This window comes from Cavia porcellus, unplaced genomic scaffold (assembly GCF_034190915.1).
Source record: "Cavia porcellus strain 051 isolate PalLab524CR breed Dunkin Hartley unplaced genomic scaffold, mCavPor4.1 scaffold_24, whole genome shotgun sequence".
Lineage (NCBI taxonomy): Eukaryota > Metazoa > Chordata > Mammalia > Rodentia > Caviidae > Cavia > Cavia porcellus.
The window spans coordinates 13,529,195-13,542,246 of NW_026947507.1; the positions used below are offsets into that span (position 1 = coordinate 13,529,195).

The following is a 13,052-nucleotide window of genomic DNA, read 5'->3' on the forward strand; positions in this document are numbered from 1 at the left end:
TCTGGAAATAATCCAGAAGTCAGTTTGGAGACTAGTGGCATTTCTGAGAGAAATTTATTGATAGAAAAGACTCACTATATTCTTCACATATCAGTCCTTAAGTAGGTCTGATGAGACAAGTTCCACCTCCCAAAGAAATTCCAAACAGCACTTCAGTGCCTTTAGACATCAAAACAAGAACAACAACAACAAAAAACCCACTAGAAAAATACTTTTAAAAAATGCAGACATGAAGCAGAAAAATCCTCTAGCAAACATCTGTAACTCACAATCCTAGGAAACTACTGCAGATGGAGCTCAGTAAAACAAAGTAAATCAAGGAACAGGAAGCTATGTAGCTTAGAACACAATGATTCAACACAGGAGTGTATTACAGCTTGTGTCTAGATGACCCCCAAAGCCTCGGGCAGTCATAAGTGGGGCTTTTCAGAAGTGGCTGGATCTAGAGTATGTGATGCAAGGATTAAGTGTGTGATGCCTGTAGTAAGGCTGTGCAATTACTAAATTAGTCCACTGATTGGTTTGGTATAGTTCTGGGATGGGTAACAGGAAGGCCCACCCTAGATGTAAGCACTTCCTGCCTTAAAGATAGAATATGAGAGCCGCTGCCATCAATTGCTGCTTCTGCTTCACTAGTTCAGTGCTTGCTGCTCTGCTGCCTTCTCTCTGCTATGAACTGTTTCTGCTCTGCCACGCACCCTCCTGAGAGCCGGCCAGCTATGAACTGAAATCTCAACAGCCTGTGCTACAACAAATCTTTCCGCTTTTAACTCTGGTGTCAAATGTCTTTGTCTCAGCAGGGAGAAAAGTTAACTAAGACAGGTGGTGAGAAGAAAACTCCCAAAGAACTGCTATTAGCTTGCCTAGAAAGGAAATAATCCAGATCAAAGGAGGAAGAAGTAGGGCTTTCAAAGGAAAATCTTCAAGAAAAGAGAGATATGGATAAATAGTTTGAGATATAAGAGCTCTTGAGGAGAAATATTGGTGGGTGTCTGTCATATCTGGGAGAGCATTTGGGGAAAAAGTAAAGATATCTAAAAATATATGCAATTTAAGAAGAAAATAATCATTAATTCCAAGAAAAACAAATGGTTGCATAAGAAAATAAGTGTACTTATAGTACAATACCTCATCCTTCAAATAAAAAGTTACATAGTCATCATAAAATAAACCCTTGATTATTGATTTATGGTTAAATTCTTGTATAACTACATTCAGGGATAAAAAGAGGGGAAGTGAGTGTATGAAAAGGCTGAATTTCATTTAACCAAACAGTAAGACAAAAATCTAAAAGGAACAAATAAATAAAAGCATTAAAAAAAACTCTGTTCTTTAGAAATTAGATAAAAAAAGCAGCTAAGGGACTGACCTTGGGAAGTGGGAATCAGCAATGGCTGAGGGCAGAGTGCGTTGGGTGATTTGTATTTTTCATAACATAGAATAGTTGTGTGTTGCTGTTTATCATATTAGCTGCATTACTTGACTTCACCTGTATACATAATTACCATTGTAAAAGTAAAAAATGTATTATAAAATCAAAACTAATGAATAAGGCTAGAGTACGGTAGAAATCAATTCACTAAGCAGATCTATACTGAATGCTTCACATGGGTTTCGCCCCATGACAAGAAGCACTCTAGCCTGTTTTTTTGGATATTCTTTTAGTTTCTAACTTTTTCATTTATTAAAAAGGAATTAACCATGAAAATAAGTTTTTCATCAAGAATCATGTATAATTTTACCATACCGATAACAAAGAGCTACTTTGAAAGTACATGAAGCTGCTTTCAAAAGACCTGGTCTAGAATCCTAGTTATGCAAAAATAAAACAAATTCCAATCATTCATTTAGTTTTATTTACATTATTTACATATATTTAGTAAACACTTGTTGAAGACTGATCTGGTTCCTTCATGTACTAGTTATGCAACGCTGATTAACTTTTTAATTTCCTAGGATCTTACATTCCTCATCTCCAAAATGGGAATAAAAATAACACACATGCCATAACTAGCATGAGGCCCAGGAAAAAATGCTCGATCCAGTTAATTATTAGTCATACTATTATGAGTGAGGCCTCAGGTTTGCCACTGAGACAAAATATGACTAAGAGACACCAACTGTTCATCAGATCCCCTAAAGGGGTGGGAAAAAATGTCAATACGGAAGCAATTACAATATGAAACCAAGAAGAATAACGGAGTATAGAACTAGGAGTTATGTTTCCAGTATCCCATTCCTCCCGACCCCTGTATGAAATAGTCTTTCCCAAATAAATCCCTAAAACACTAGTTCTAGAAAACACTTCTTTATAAAAAGTTTTGTGATCAAATCAACCTGGAAGATACCACACTGTGTGCCCCTTTGGGAAGTTACCACTCATGCTGGCATATTTAAGGCTCTGAGTCATCTTATAATAAAGAAAATGGTATCATTCAAAATAATCAAACTAATTTGATTATGGACCTTACTTTTATTTTGCTGCTCACATTTCATACTTTTAAAAATTCTCTTTTGCTTTTCCCAATTATTTTGACAATGTTAAAAGCCTTCAAATTTTGACACGTGTCTCTGTATAGAAAATTCCCTTAAATAATTTACTTTGGTCAGGAAGAACCTAGAATATACTGTAGTGATGAGCTCTACATACACTTTTGAATATGATCATAGTTGATTTCAAATCACTCAGAACCAAGAGTCTAAAATCTCCAATTAAAGATTTTTAGAATAAAACTAGCATCAATAATAGAGTCTGTATTCTTTTATTTAGAACAATATTGAATCGTGTAGTTATTGAAATCGAGTGTGTTGGGGTTTTTAAAGTATATGTGACAATTTATATACAAGACTTCTGTTAGAATTTTTTTTAAAAAAAGTAGTGTGTGGGTTTTGCAGCAGTTGTCCTGTTTTGAAATATGCATGGTGGATTATTTTACATTCACTTGCTTCTTGCCTTTTGAGAAAACTCATAAATACATTCTCTCTGTACTCAGGTTTTCTGAGAAAGAGAATCTGGATGCCCAGTGTTGTTTATCTCACAGAAAACCAAACTGCTTTAATGTGTGAAAACTAAAAAGGGTTCTAGGAAAGCACTGGATGGTGAAGGCAGTTGCTCACCTACTTTTAAAAAATTGGATAAGAGACCAAGTGCTTCTAAATCATGAATGAGAGAGTCTGTGAAGAGGTAGCAACGGCAATTTCCCCTTCTCCAGTCTGTTCCTCTTCTCTCCCCAATGCCCGATCCTTACTGCACCCTGTAGGAAGAGCAGGTTTCTAAAGTGCCTCCGTGTCACCCTGCTATTCCCTGGAGTGAAGCCTTTCAACCACCGTCCTTTGCCCTTCTGTTTGCAGGAGCAAACAGCTGCTCAACATGGGCTGGATTTCTGTTGTGAACTCAGCTAGCAGCTCCAAGGCTGTCTCTTAACAGCCATGCCCTCCTTTCCCCCCACCTCTCCCCCCACTCTAGCTTCTGGGCTTGCCACAGCTTGCTCTCTCGGGACACTGAGCTGCTGCCTTTTCTGTCTAGTTCCCAGCACACAGCTGTAGCAGCCCCCCATCTCGGTGTCCTCCCACCGCCTCACCTCCTGGTGAATTTCACCAGCTCAGCTGACTTGCTCACTTCCCTGGTGAGGACTTTTGGTGACTTCCTGGTGCACAGTCTTGTCTTTTCCCTGGCCGTGCACATTTCCCCACCGGCTTTAGCTGCACAGGCCTCCCCACTGCCGCCTCACTGTCCTACCCAGATCACAATCCCATCTGAATTTGGTAGTAGCCTTTTCTGCTTCCTGCATGCTTGATTCGCTCTCCTTCTCCCACTGAAGGGCAGGTCTGGGAAGGCAGGCACTAACTCAGCTTTGCTCACTACCGTGTCCTCAGGTAACCCTCTGCAGTGAGAGCTTAGCTAGTCTCACAGTCAAGTCTCTATAAGCACGTGCTAAGCGGGTGAGCGAGGGAACAATGTCTTTATCTCCTGGGAGAAATAAACACAGAATTTCAGCCTCTCTGAAACAGCACCCTTCTCTGAAATAGCAACAAAATTTAATAAAAGTGTAATGTAGTTAGCACATTAATCAAATATAATAAAAATGCTGTGCCAAAATGAAAACTTTATGACTTTGAATTCACATTACTAACTGTTAGCCTCAGGGGGCCACGATGTGAGAAGTGGGGCAAGGTGACTGGCTAGATGTGGAACAAAAATCCTCAACAGAATGAAACAGCCACGTGCGGAAGCACCACCTGTAAAGGATAATTTGGCTAAACTTCTACATTTGCAAGACCACTAACCTGAAACAACAAGTATGCAATCAGAAAAACATGACAAAAAATACAAAAATATCTTGTGAAAATTTGAAATGCACTGGTACTGAAATCAAGACAGCCCAACAAATCAAAAATCCAGAATATTAGAATCATAATGGGAGTTTCTCGAAATAAAAAGAGAACAGAAAGAAAACTGATAGTTTTGAATTTTCACGCCTAAAGAATTAATTCTGCAACAGATTTAAATTTTGTCCGTGTATGTGTTTAGTAATTTGGTTCCTGAGTTTTTATGACTTGAGATCACTTCTGATGCCTGTGTGTTTTCTTTCACTTTATCTTTCTTTCTCTTTCCTGTGTCGCTGCTTCATTCTCATTTTGACACAGATAACTAATTTCTTCATGAAAACATTTAAAAGTTATATTGTAGTCAGGGGTTGTGAGGAGAACAACCAGAATCAGGACACAGAATTTATAATATTATTTTATGATGGTCACCCAGAGTTAAACACAAGAAATTGCAGGAAATCTGTCCACAACACTAAAGACTGGGAATATTCAGCCAAGGGCCTGGACCCCACAGCGTTGTCCTGCCTGAGTCCAGCTGGAGACTTAGAGCCCATGACAATGGCCCCCGTGAGTCCAACTGGAGGGCTAGAGCCCATGAGAAAAACTCACACCAGTCTGTTTAATGGATCTATCCTGGGAAGGCCCGAAGGTCAGCGATGGAAGCTAGAAAGTCTGTACCAGCGGGGTGAAAGAACTGTGCTGGTAGGTTGAGGGTTTTACACTGGAGCTGAGAAGTCATACTCAAAATAAGAACCAGGGCTGCCCTGAAGAGCACCACAGCCATCCTCAACGACACGAGGTCCCAAGCTCCTCCAACAATAAGAACAGTCAAGTACATGCCAGAAAGCCAGTGTGACGAGTTTCTCCTGGAGATTAAACAGTACACATCTTCCCATCCAGAGCCAGGAAGTGATGCTCAGCATAAGGACCAGAGCTCCCCCAAAGTGAACCACAGCCACTCTTATCAACAAGGTCTGAGCTCCTCTGATGACAATGGTCAAACTCACAATGGGGGAGTTAGTCATAACGAGGTCCTCCAGGAGAACCAATGGCTCAAAACAGCAACACTTAGAGAAACCCACAGCACCTAGCTCTTCTTCTCCACAATGCTGACAACTTCCCTCAGGTGGGCCATCTATATTCAGCACCAGGCTGATTTAATTCAGCTGGTGTTGAGTTGTCCATCAGTTTTTAATCCATAAACAAGTTATAAAATTGCAACACCACCACACTGTACAGCTTGTATTTGTGGACATCACTATTTTTCTCATGATATCTAAGAATTAGCATCCTTGTTTCTGCAATGCATAAATTAGGGTCAAGAAGAAGCAAAAGCCCAAGAGCATTACTCAGCCCTCGCTAAGTACCAGGGACAGTACCTGTTCTCTCCATCACAGCAGCAACTCAGCAAGCTAAGCCCCATTATTTTAATTTTAAGAATAAAACATTCATAAGTTAATAACTTATCTAGAGGCTACATAGACACTAAAACAATGACTTCAAGAGCACCTGGATCTCTGCCTAGTGATTATTCCCTAAACTGTGTTGAATTAACAGTAACATAAAGCTCAACTGGCAAACACTCTATGTGCCAATTTTGAAAAGCTACTTATCAAGTTAAGGAGGAATAGTAAATGAACCACCTCAACGTAGCCTATCTACTGGCTTCTTTGTTTTGAAAGGAAATCAGTCTTTACATACTTGTCAAACATCTCTGTCTACTTACTCTTAAATGAATTTGTTACAATGAAGCCTTGTTGTAACAATTTAGGATAGCACAGAACCAAGACCAGAGGGAACTAATTATGACACCAAGGGGCAGATAGGTGTGATAGTGGCCACACTGCGTGCCTGTAATCCCAGAACTCTCGAAGGCTAAGGCAGGAGGATCACAAGTGTGAGCCCAATTTGGATAACACAAAGATTTAGTGAGACTTATCTCAAAATAATAAACAAACAAATGGGATGGGGATGTAGCTCAGTGTCAAAGTCCTTAGTTCAACTGCTAGTAACACACACACACATATACATCATAGCCAAACCACAATAATTTTAAGTATGTACAAAAGTGTACTGGGACATTATACTCTGCTTGGGAGAAACAAGAAAAACCACAGTAACAAAAGAGCCCATAAGTATAAAGACATTTCAAGTACTAAAAACAAAGCCAAGTTCAAAAACCAGAGTATATACATTTGTTGGGTGCTAAATTATTACTTTACTTAATCCTCAAAACAATCAAATGAGGTAGTATTATTATTTGCCTTTTTACTGATAGGGGAGTAAGAACAGGCAACATCTAAAGATAGAGAAGAGTTCTGTGTATATCCAATAAGCCAAAACAGGAACAAGTCCACAAATAAATATTAGTTATTATCAAATTGTTGCCAGGTGTGTGCCACTTTTCACTTGTGTAATCTCACCAATCCTCATTACAATAATCTCTAAAACAGTTACTACTTTGGTAACTAATAGGAAAAATTAGGCTAGAAAAGGTACATAGTTTTCCTATGGTCACACATAGATCGAATACATTCTGACATCAGAGCCTCAAATCAAGTCAGTCTGACTAAAAATTCCAGAGTTCAGACCATTATATTACACTGCTATTTATTAAACACTTAGAAGACATCTAAGGTAGTTGAGTGTTTTTCACTCTGAAGTCTACCAATATTTCATATTTAGTTGTTTTTTGAACAAGACCAGTTATACCTAGGAAATCCTACTGTATTCTTTCCAAATTAATTTACCCTGAGCATCTATTTACATATAAAATATTTTAAATTGTTCCATTTTAAAAATCGTAGTCCTGTGGGAGCTATGCAGCTACATTCAAAATGGTTTTATAGAGATTTAGAACATTAAGCATTTTATGACTGAAGTTTTTTAAAGAGCTTAGAGAGAAATCTATTCTAAAGGAGGGTAAGATGACTATAGTTCTTAGCAAAAAGAGAGGAAATGATGGGACCTAGCAAAACAAATTGATAATAAAAGAACACACTGAATGAAGACAAGTGACATTTCCAAAAGTCTCAGTCAGAACCTAAATCACACGTGTCCTTCAGTTTAGTCTTCACTAAACTGGTACGCTTTGATTTCTGTGATGTAAAACAACTTTGCTGTATCACATTAAATAGATTTCTCTAACTCTTTATAACAGTTATGGTCTCCTAAGAAAACAGAAACTTCTTTGTTTTCACAAAACTTTTTCTCAGGAAAAATGTATTGAGTTGCATTTTTAAGTGCAGCCTACAAGCATTCACACTGACTTACACCCAGCAACAGGAAACACTACTAACCTTCGTGCCAAGTACAGATAGAACCAAAAATGGTTGGTAAACTCTACGGGACAAGACTATTTACTGTTCTACCAATCTGATCAGTGCACTCTAGTCAATAAATAATCAGTAGGTCACTTTGCTTTTGTTTTCTCACCAATGAACGAGTGAGGCATATCATCACAACTCTCTGCTCAGCACACCCTCATGCTAAAATGACATCTACCTGTGTCTCCTCCACCTCCATGGCCCAGATTCAGTAACTGAAATTCTCCTATAGATTCTCTTTTTGGAAAAATTTTTAAAATACAAAAGAACGCAGGATGTACATAGCAAAACCTGTATAACTATCAAACCAAAGTAATTGTTGAAATTTTGTCACAACTAAAAAAATGAAACCTTTCAAATGAAGGTAATGTGTCAAAGTCTCCATAACAAGATTTAATTACTCTCATGATCTTGAATTGATCGGTATGCTACATTTAAAAACACTTTTAGTTATGTAAATGTGTACACAATCAATATTTGCTATTTTAGGTTCACAATAAAAAAGCCCCTATGGTACTTATTGTATGTCACTTTGTAACTGTGTCTGTCTTCATTGTTGATGTGGAATTCAGCACAAGGCCCAGACACGGTAGACACTGAGACAAATACTTGTTCAGTGAATAAATGACAGGTTTATAGCAGGGAAATTTCATAATTTTCTGAATATATTATTTACTAATTGACATCTTGAGGCGTTCCAATGCAAACACAGAATTTATACCTAAATGACCTTTTCATTTAAATATTTTACATGCATGCTCAATAAACACCAAATGAAGACTAATATATTATTAATGCAATATTTCAGTATGCTATTCTCCAGAGTTTGGAGGGCACAAATATCACAGCAGCACATGAACTTTTTTAGTTAATCAGTGATGTTCAAAGCAAGGCATGTTTTCCTAGACATGTAGCTTCTGCCTTTATCCTGTACAACCTGTCCAGACGTTCCGTTAGCAACAGGGATGAACTGATAAATAACTACAACATTACAAGATTTAGTATTTTCAAGCATTCTGTTAAGTGTTCTCCAACTTCCTGGACAGATTTTGTTCTCTTTCTATGTGTACTCAGAGCACATATGAAACTGCAGTGCATTTTCTAGTTTTACATGTCTGTCGTCTGTAATCAAACTGGGCTTCTCAAGGGGTGGGACTGACACTTTTAGATAATGTGAAATCTGTCAGACTTGCCACAGTGCTCCAGAGGACTCCCCTGGGGGGGAGGATTGTTCAAATGATAAAACTCAAGAACAATTTTATATATCCATTTGTCCTCAGATATCTTAAAATTCTTGATCACACTGTATTTCATTTTTAAGAATATTTTAATATAGAAATTTTTAAACACATTCAAAAGTTGACAAAGCAGTAGCCTCAATTCCCAAGGACTTATCGTTCAACTGAAGTACTTCATTTTCATTCTTCTTTATATAAACTAAACCTAGAAATCATAAATGATACATAGTAGGCCTGATTTATTCAAGAAAACTATGTAAACCTACACACACACGAGTGTCCCTTGTTCTACATGAAAAAGGTATTTTCATTTAAAATACTAGAGATTTTAAAACCACAAGTCCCTGCTCTTGCTAAATTTATCAATTGAACAGTTAGTTAATGGTCCTGCTCATTAAGAAATGTCCATAGTGGTCAACTTTACAAAGTTAGATTCACTGTTCCATACTAACCTAGTTTAACACCTAATACTAGATAAATAATTAAATAAGTTTATTAATGAAAAATCAGTGCTGTCTTCTAGCCTCAACTTTTACCTGGATCATAAATATTATTAAAGTTAGAATCTTGGTTTCCTTAATATTATTATTCTGAGTGCTCACTGCAACCCAAACATTCATCTATTAAGTTTAAATTCACTACTGCAAGATTTGGAATTCAAGGCCCAGCAATTAGACGAGTAACATAAAAATAAAAAGCACAGCTTACATAGCAATAAAAAGCAGATCCCCTTTTCCTTGTGAAGTGATAAAGATTTTTAACCACATGACTGAGAAAATATTTATAAACCAGGCCTCTTTCTCTCTGTTCTCCTATGAGCCTGTAACAATTTATAGTTCTACAAAGTTCCTGACTGCCTCTTGTTTTCTCAAGTTGAAACAGCAGTTGCCCCCCACCAAAGCACTTTTTAATCTCTTTTTTGGAGTGCCTAAAGAGTCAATTTACACATGTAAATTATACAATACATAATAAATAATTTTTTTAAGGACAGGAAGAATCTAATTGAAGCAAAGCCTGAAAACTAAAGGTTTCTTGTTTCCGGGTTATAAAAATGGAAGCACACTTGCCATCTCCTGTTATATGAACTTCAGAAGACTCAAAGCCTCTTAAGGATCCTTTGGCACCAGAAGAGACTCAGATCTGAGGACCAACAGTTGGTTCCACAGAGTGAATCATGACTGTTCTACCAAGCTCCAAATTTTGTCTGTTTTATTTTGTTGTTTTAAACAAGAGACTTTGCACATGTGTGTATCACACATGTGTAAGAGAACTGTTTTATAAATGTCTAAACCAAGAGGAAATGAGTTGGTTGATCAATCAATAGTAAATTGGATTGTGGCTTTGTTGACACGTCTGCTCTCGGTGTCAAAGTTTATTTGCCTGTTGGCTGCTGATCTCAGAGCTGTTAACATTAAAATTACATTGACTGAGCCAAAATCAAAGATCTTTCTGCTGCTTACACATTAGGTATGAAGGCTAATTACTTACTAATCCTTGAGGGTGTTAAACACTTTTGATGCACTACATATCCCTGAGGACCATACACATTTTTTAATGGGCTGAGGACAGACCCTTCAGCACACGTGCAACCTAGTAACTGCTGAGTAAAAGTAGATTTCCAGGCATGACTGTGTGACAAATGGCAACAAGAAAACTGTTACTTGCCATACAGACATTTCATGCCCTTCCTCTGGTCAAAGTATGCAACAAAAACACACACTATCTACTGATTTACGTTCCATCTAGTAAAGCTTTTGACAGGTAATATGGAAGCTTAACAGTGTTAACTAACTTTAATTCCATCTACCATGTGCTGATGAATAAATGCTATCACAGTGCTAAGTATTTTAGCACATAATGTAAGATCCACCTTCCTGATCACCACATGCACAGGACACCTATTAATTATATACCCCATGTGTGAAAGCACGGGAGTGTTTAAGAAATATCTTTTGAATAGATGAAAGACCAGAAGAGAAGGAGGAGGAATAACAAAGAACGAACATTATAATCAGCTATGTATTACTCAGGCTCCATCAACACTTGGAATCATAATCCAATCTACTCATCTTTTATGGTAAATAACTTGATTCATGAAAAGATAAAATAAAGATGATCTAACTTATTTTTACTTTCTTTTTCTAACTCATCATCCTTATCCCTGGCCTATGTAAAAGAATTAACACTGTTCTTATTTCATAGAAGTGAATCGTTAGCCACAGGAGATCCACAAACAAAACTATACACAGAAAACTGCATCTCTTAAATATTTCATTTCTGTGTCAGCATGAATGTGATTCTTTTGACACAGTAGGCATCAACAGTATCCGCTGGCAATTATTAAAAAAATTATAGATAAAATTTTTCAATGCTAAAATAAATGGGTTTGGAAATTTAGAAAGAGAAATAGATTTAGGATAAAATATGAAATATTCAAGTGAAAATCAGAAAATTTTTAAAGGGAAGTGAGGCCTTCCAACTTTGCTGAGTAGAAAGTAAATTTTGTATAATCCAATTAGAAAATGATCCTCAACTCCTGCTGGACATCGTGGAAACAACCATCAAGGGTTTTCTCAGGGTTTCAAACAAGATCATGCTGTAATTCTGGTGATGGCAATGTCTTTGTGAAGCTGGCATTTAGGTGGTTACTATGATTAAAAAAAAAAAAAAGTATAGTGTGTAAAAACTAGTGTAGAGTAGAAATAAAGGAGACTGCGTCCCTCCTAATTTCTAGGTTTGGTAAATACTGCAGTGCCCAGCCAGTGCATGCATCCCTTTAGTAACTAGACTTCAGCAAGAATAAAATAAAATATTTTTCAAACTGCTACTAAATTGGCAATACAAAAATACTTAGTCAGTTGGGTCTCATTAATGAGTACAGGAAACAACTAAATGTTTCCTTTGCCCTAGCAGTATCCTGAAACATTTAAAAAGACATGAAGGTGCCATAACTGGCAAAGCCAGAGATCTAGTGATTGATTTCATGAGGGAAACTTGACTCACGAATGATAAAAAATGTATACATTCTATCAAGGGATTTTGTAATTGTGATCACTCCTGGTCAATCTACATGTCATTTTGCGGACAAGAAAACAGATACAGAGAAGTGAACAGGTCCCAGGTCATGGAGCTTAGCAGAGCTCTAGGCCCTAAACACAAGCCCAGGACGGTCCACCTTACTGCTAGCACTATTCCCATACACTACAGCTCTGATGCAGCTACTACATCACATTACAGATAACATTCAAGAGACAGTACCTATTTTTTTTAAATGCTCTCATGTGGAATGAGGGGGCCCCAAAATGCACATCAGAAGTCTTCATCCTCAGAACCTGTGAGTGTGGTCTGTTCTCAAAAAGGGTTTTTTGCAGAAGTGACTATGTTAAGGATCTCAAAATAAGAACATCAGATCATCCTATATCACCTGGGTGTGCCTAAGGCCAATGAAAAGTGTTTCTATTAGAAAAGAAGACACAGAGAAGAAGAAAATACCATGTGAACATTAACATCAAGCTTGAAGTGATGCAGCCACACACCAAGGAATTCCTGGAGTCACTGTAAGATGGAAGGGGCAAGGAAGGGTTTTCTCCTACAGCCAACACCTTGATTCTGAACACAGGGCCTCCAAAAGTGTAAAAATACATTTCTATGGCTGTAAGCCACCCATTTTATGGTACTTTATTACGGCAGAGTTAGGAAACTGATATACCATCATTTGGTCCAAGTCGCCAACTGACTACGTTTGTTATAAATCACTTAAAAATCCAAATTACCTAATAAACTACTGATAGCTTTTGTAAAACAATATTCTATTGAGCATATACCAAGGAGCTGTCTCTTCTGATCAGTTTTATCACACAGCTCTCTTTTTGAAAACAATTTATTCAAAAAGAAAAATATTCTATAATTAATAATCTATGAAAAGATGATCATTTATAATCAGAGCTGACACAGGCAACAACTAACATCACAGACCAAGGCTAGAAAAAAGATAAAATGCATTTTAAAATAATCTCTCTGAAATTAGGCAGAATGTTCTCTCCAAAACAATACTGTTTTCAAAATCAAAGCTATCACAAAGAAGCCATAACATTTGAAAGACCAAACTAGAAATTTTAGATTCTTACTATAAATCTTTAAAATTGATGAAAAAATAACT

The 13,052-nt window shown here is 37.2% G+C and overlaps 1 protein-coding gene across 9 annotated transcripts in view; it reads right to left on the reverse strand.

Annotated features, from left to right (window-relative positions):
• The window catches only part of Stox2 (storkhead box 2), a 215,355-nt gene that overhangs the window by 60,770 nt on the left and 141,533 nt on the right, over positions 1 to 13,052 (reverse strand). The window contains exon 1 of one of the 9 annotated variants that reach the window (XM_063234684.1): positions 1 to 13,052. This exon is cut by the window's left edge and continues 23,536 nt beyond it; it is cut by the window's right edge and continues 28,408 nt beyond it. The exons of the other annotated variants lie outside the window; for them this stretch is intronic. The gene's annotated coding sequence lies outside the window, so the exon portion shown is untranslated. 9 annotated transcript variants of the gene reach the window in all.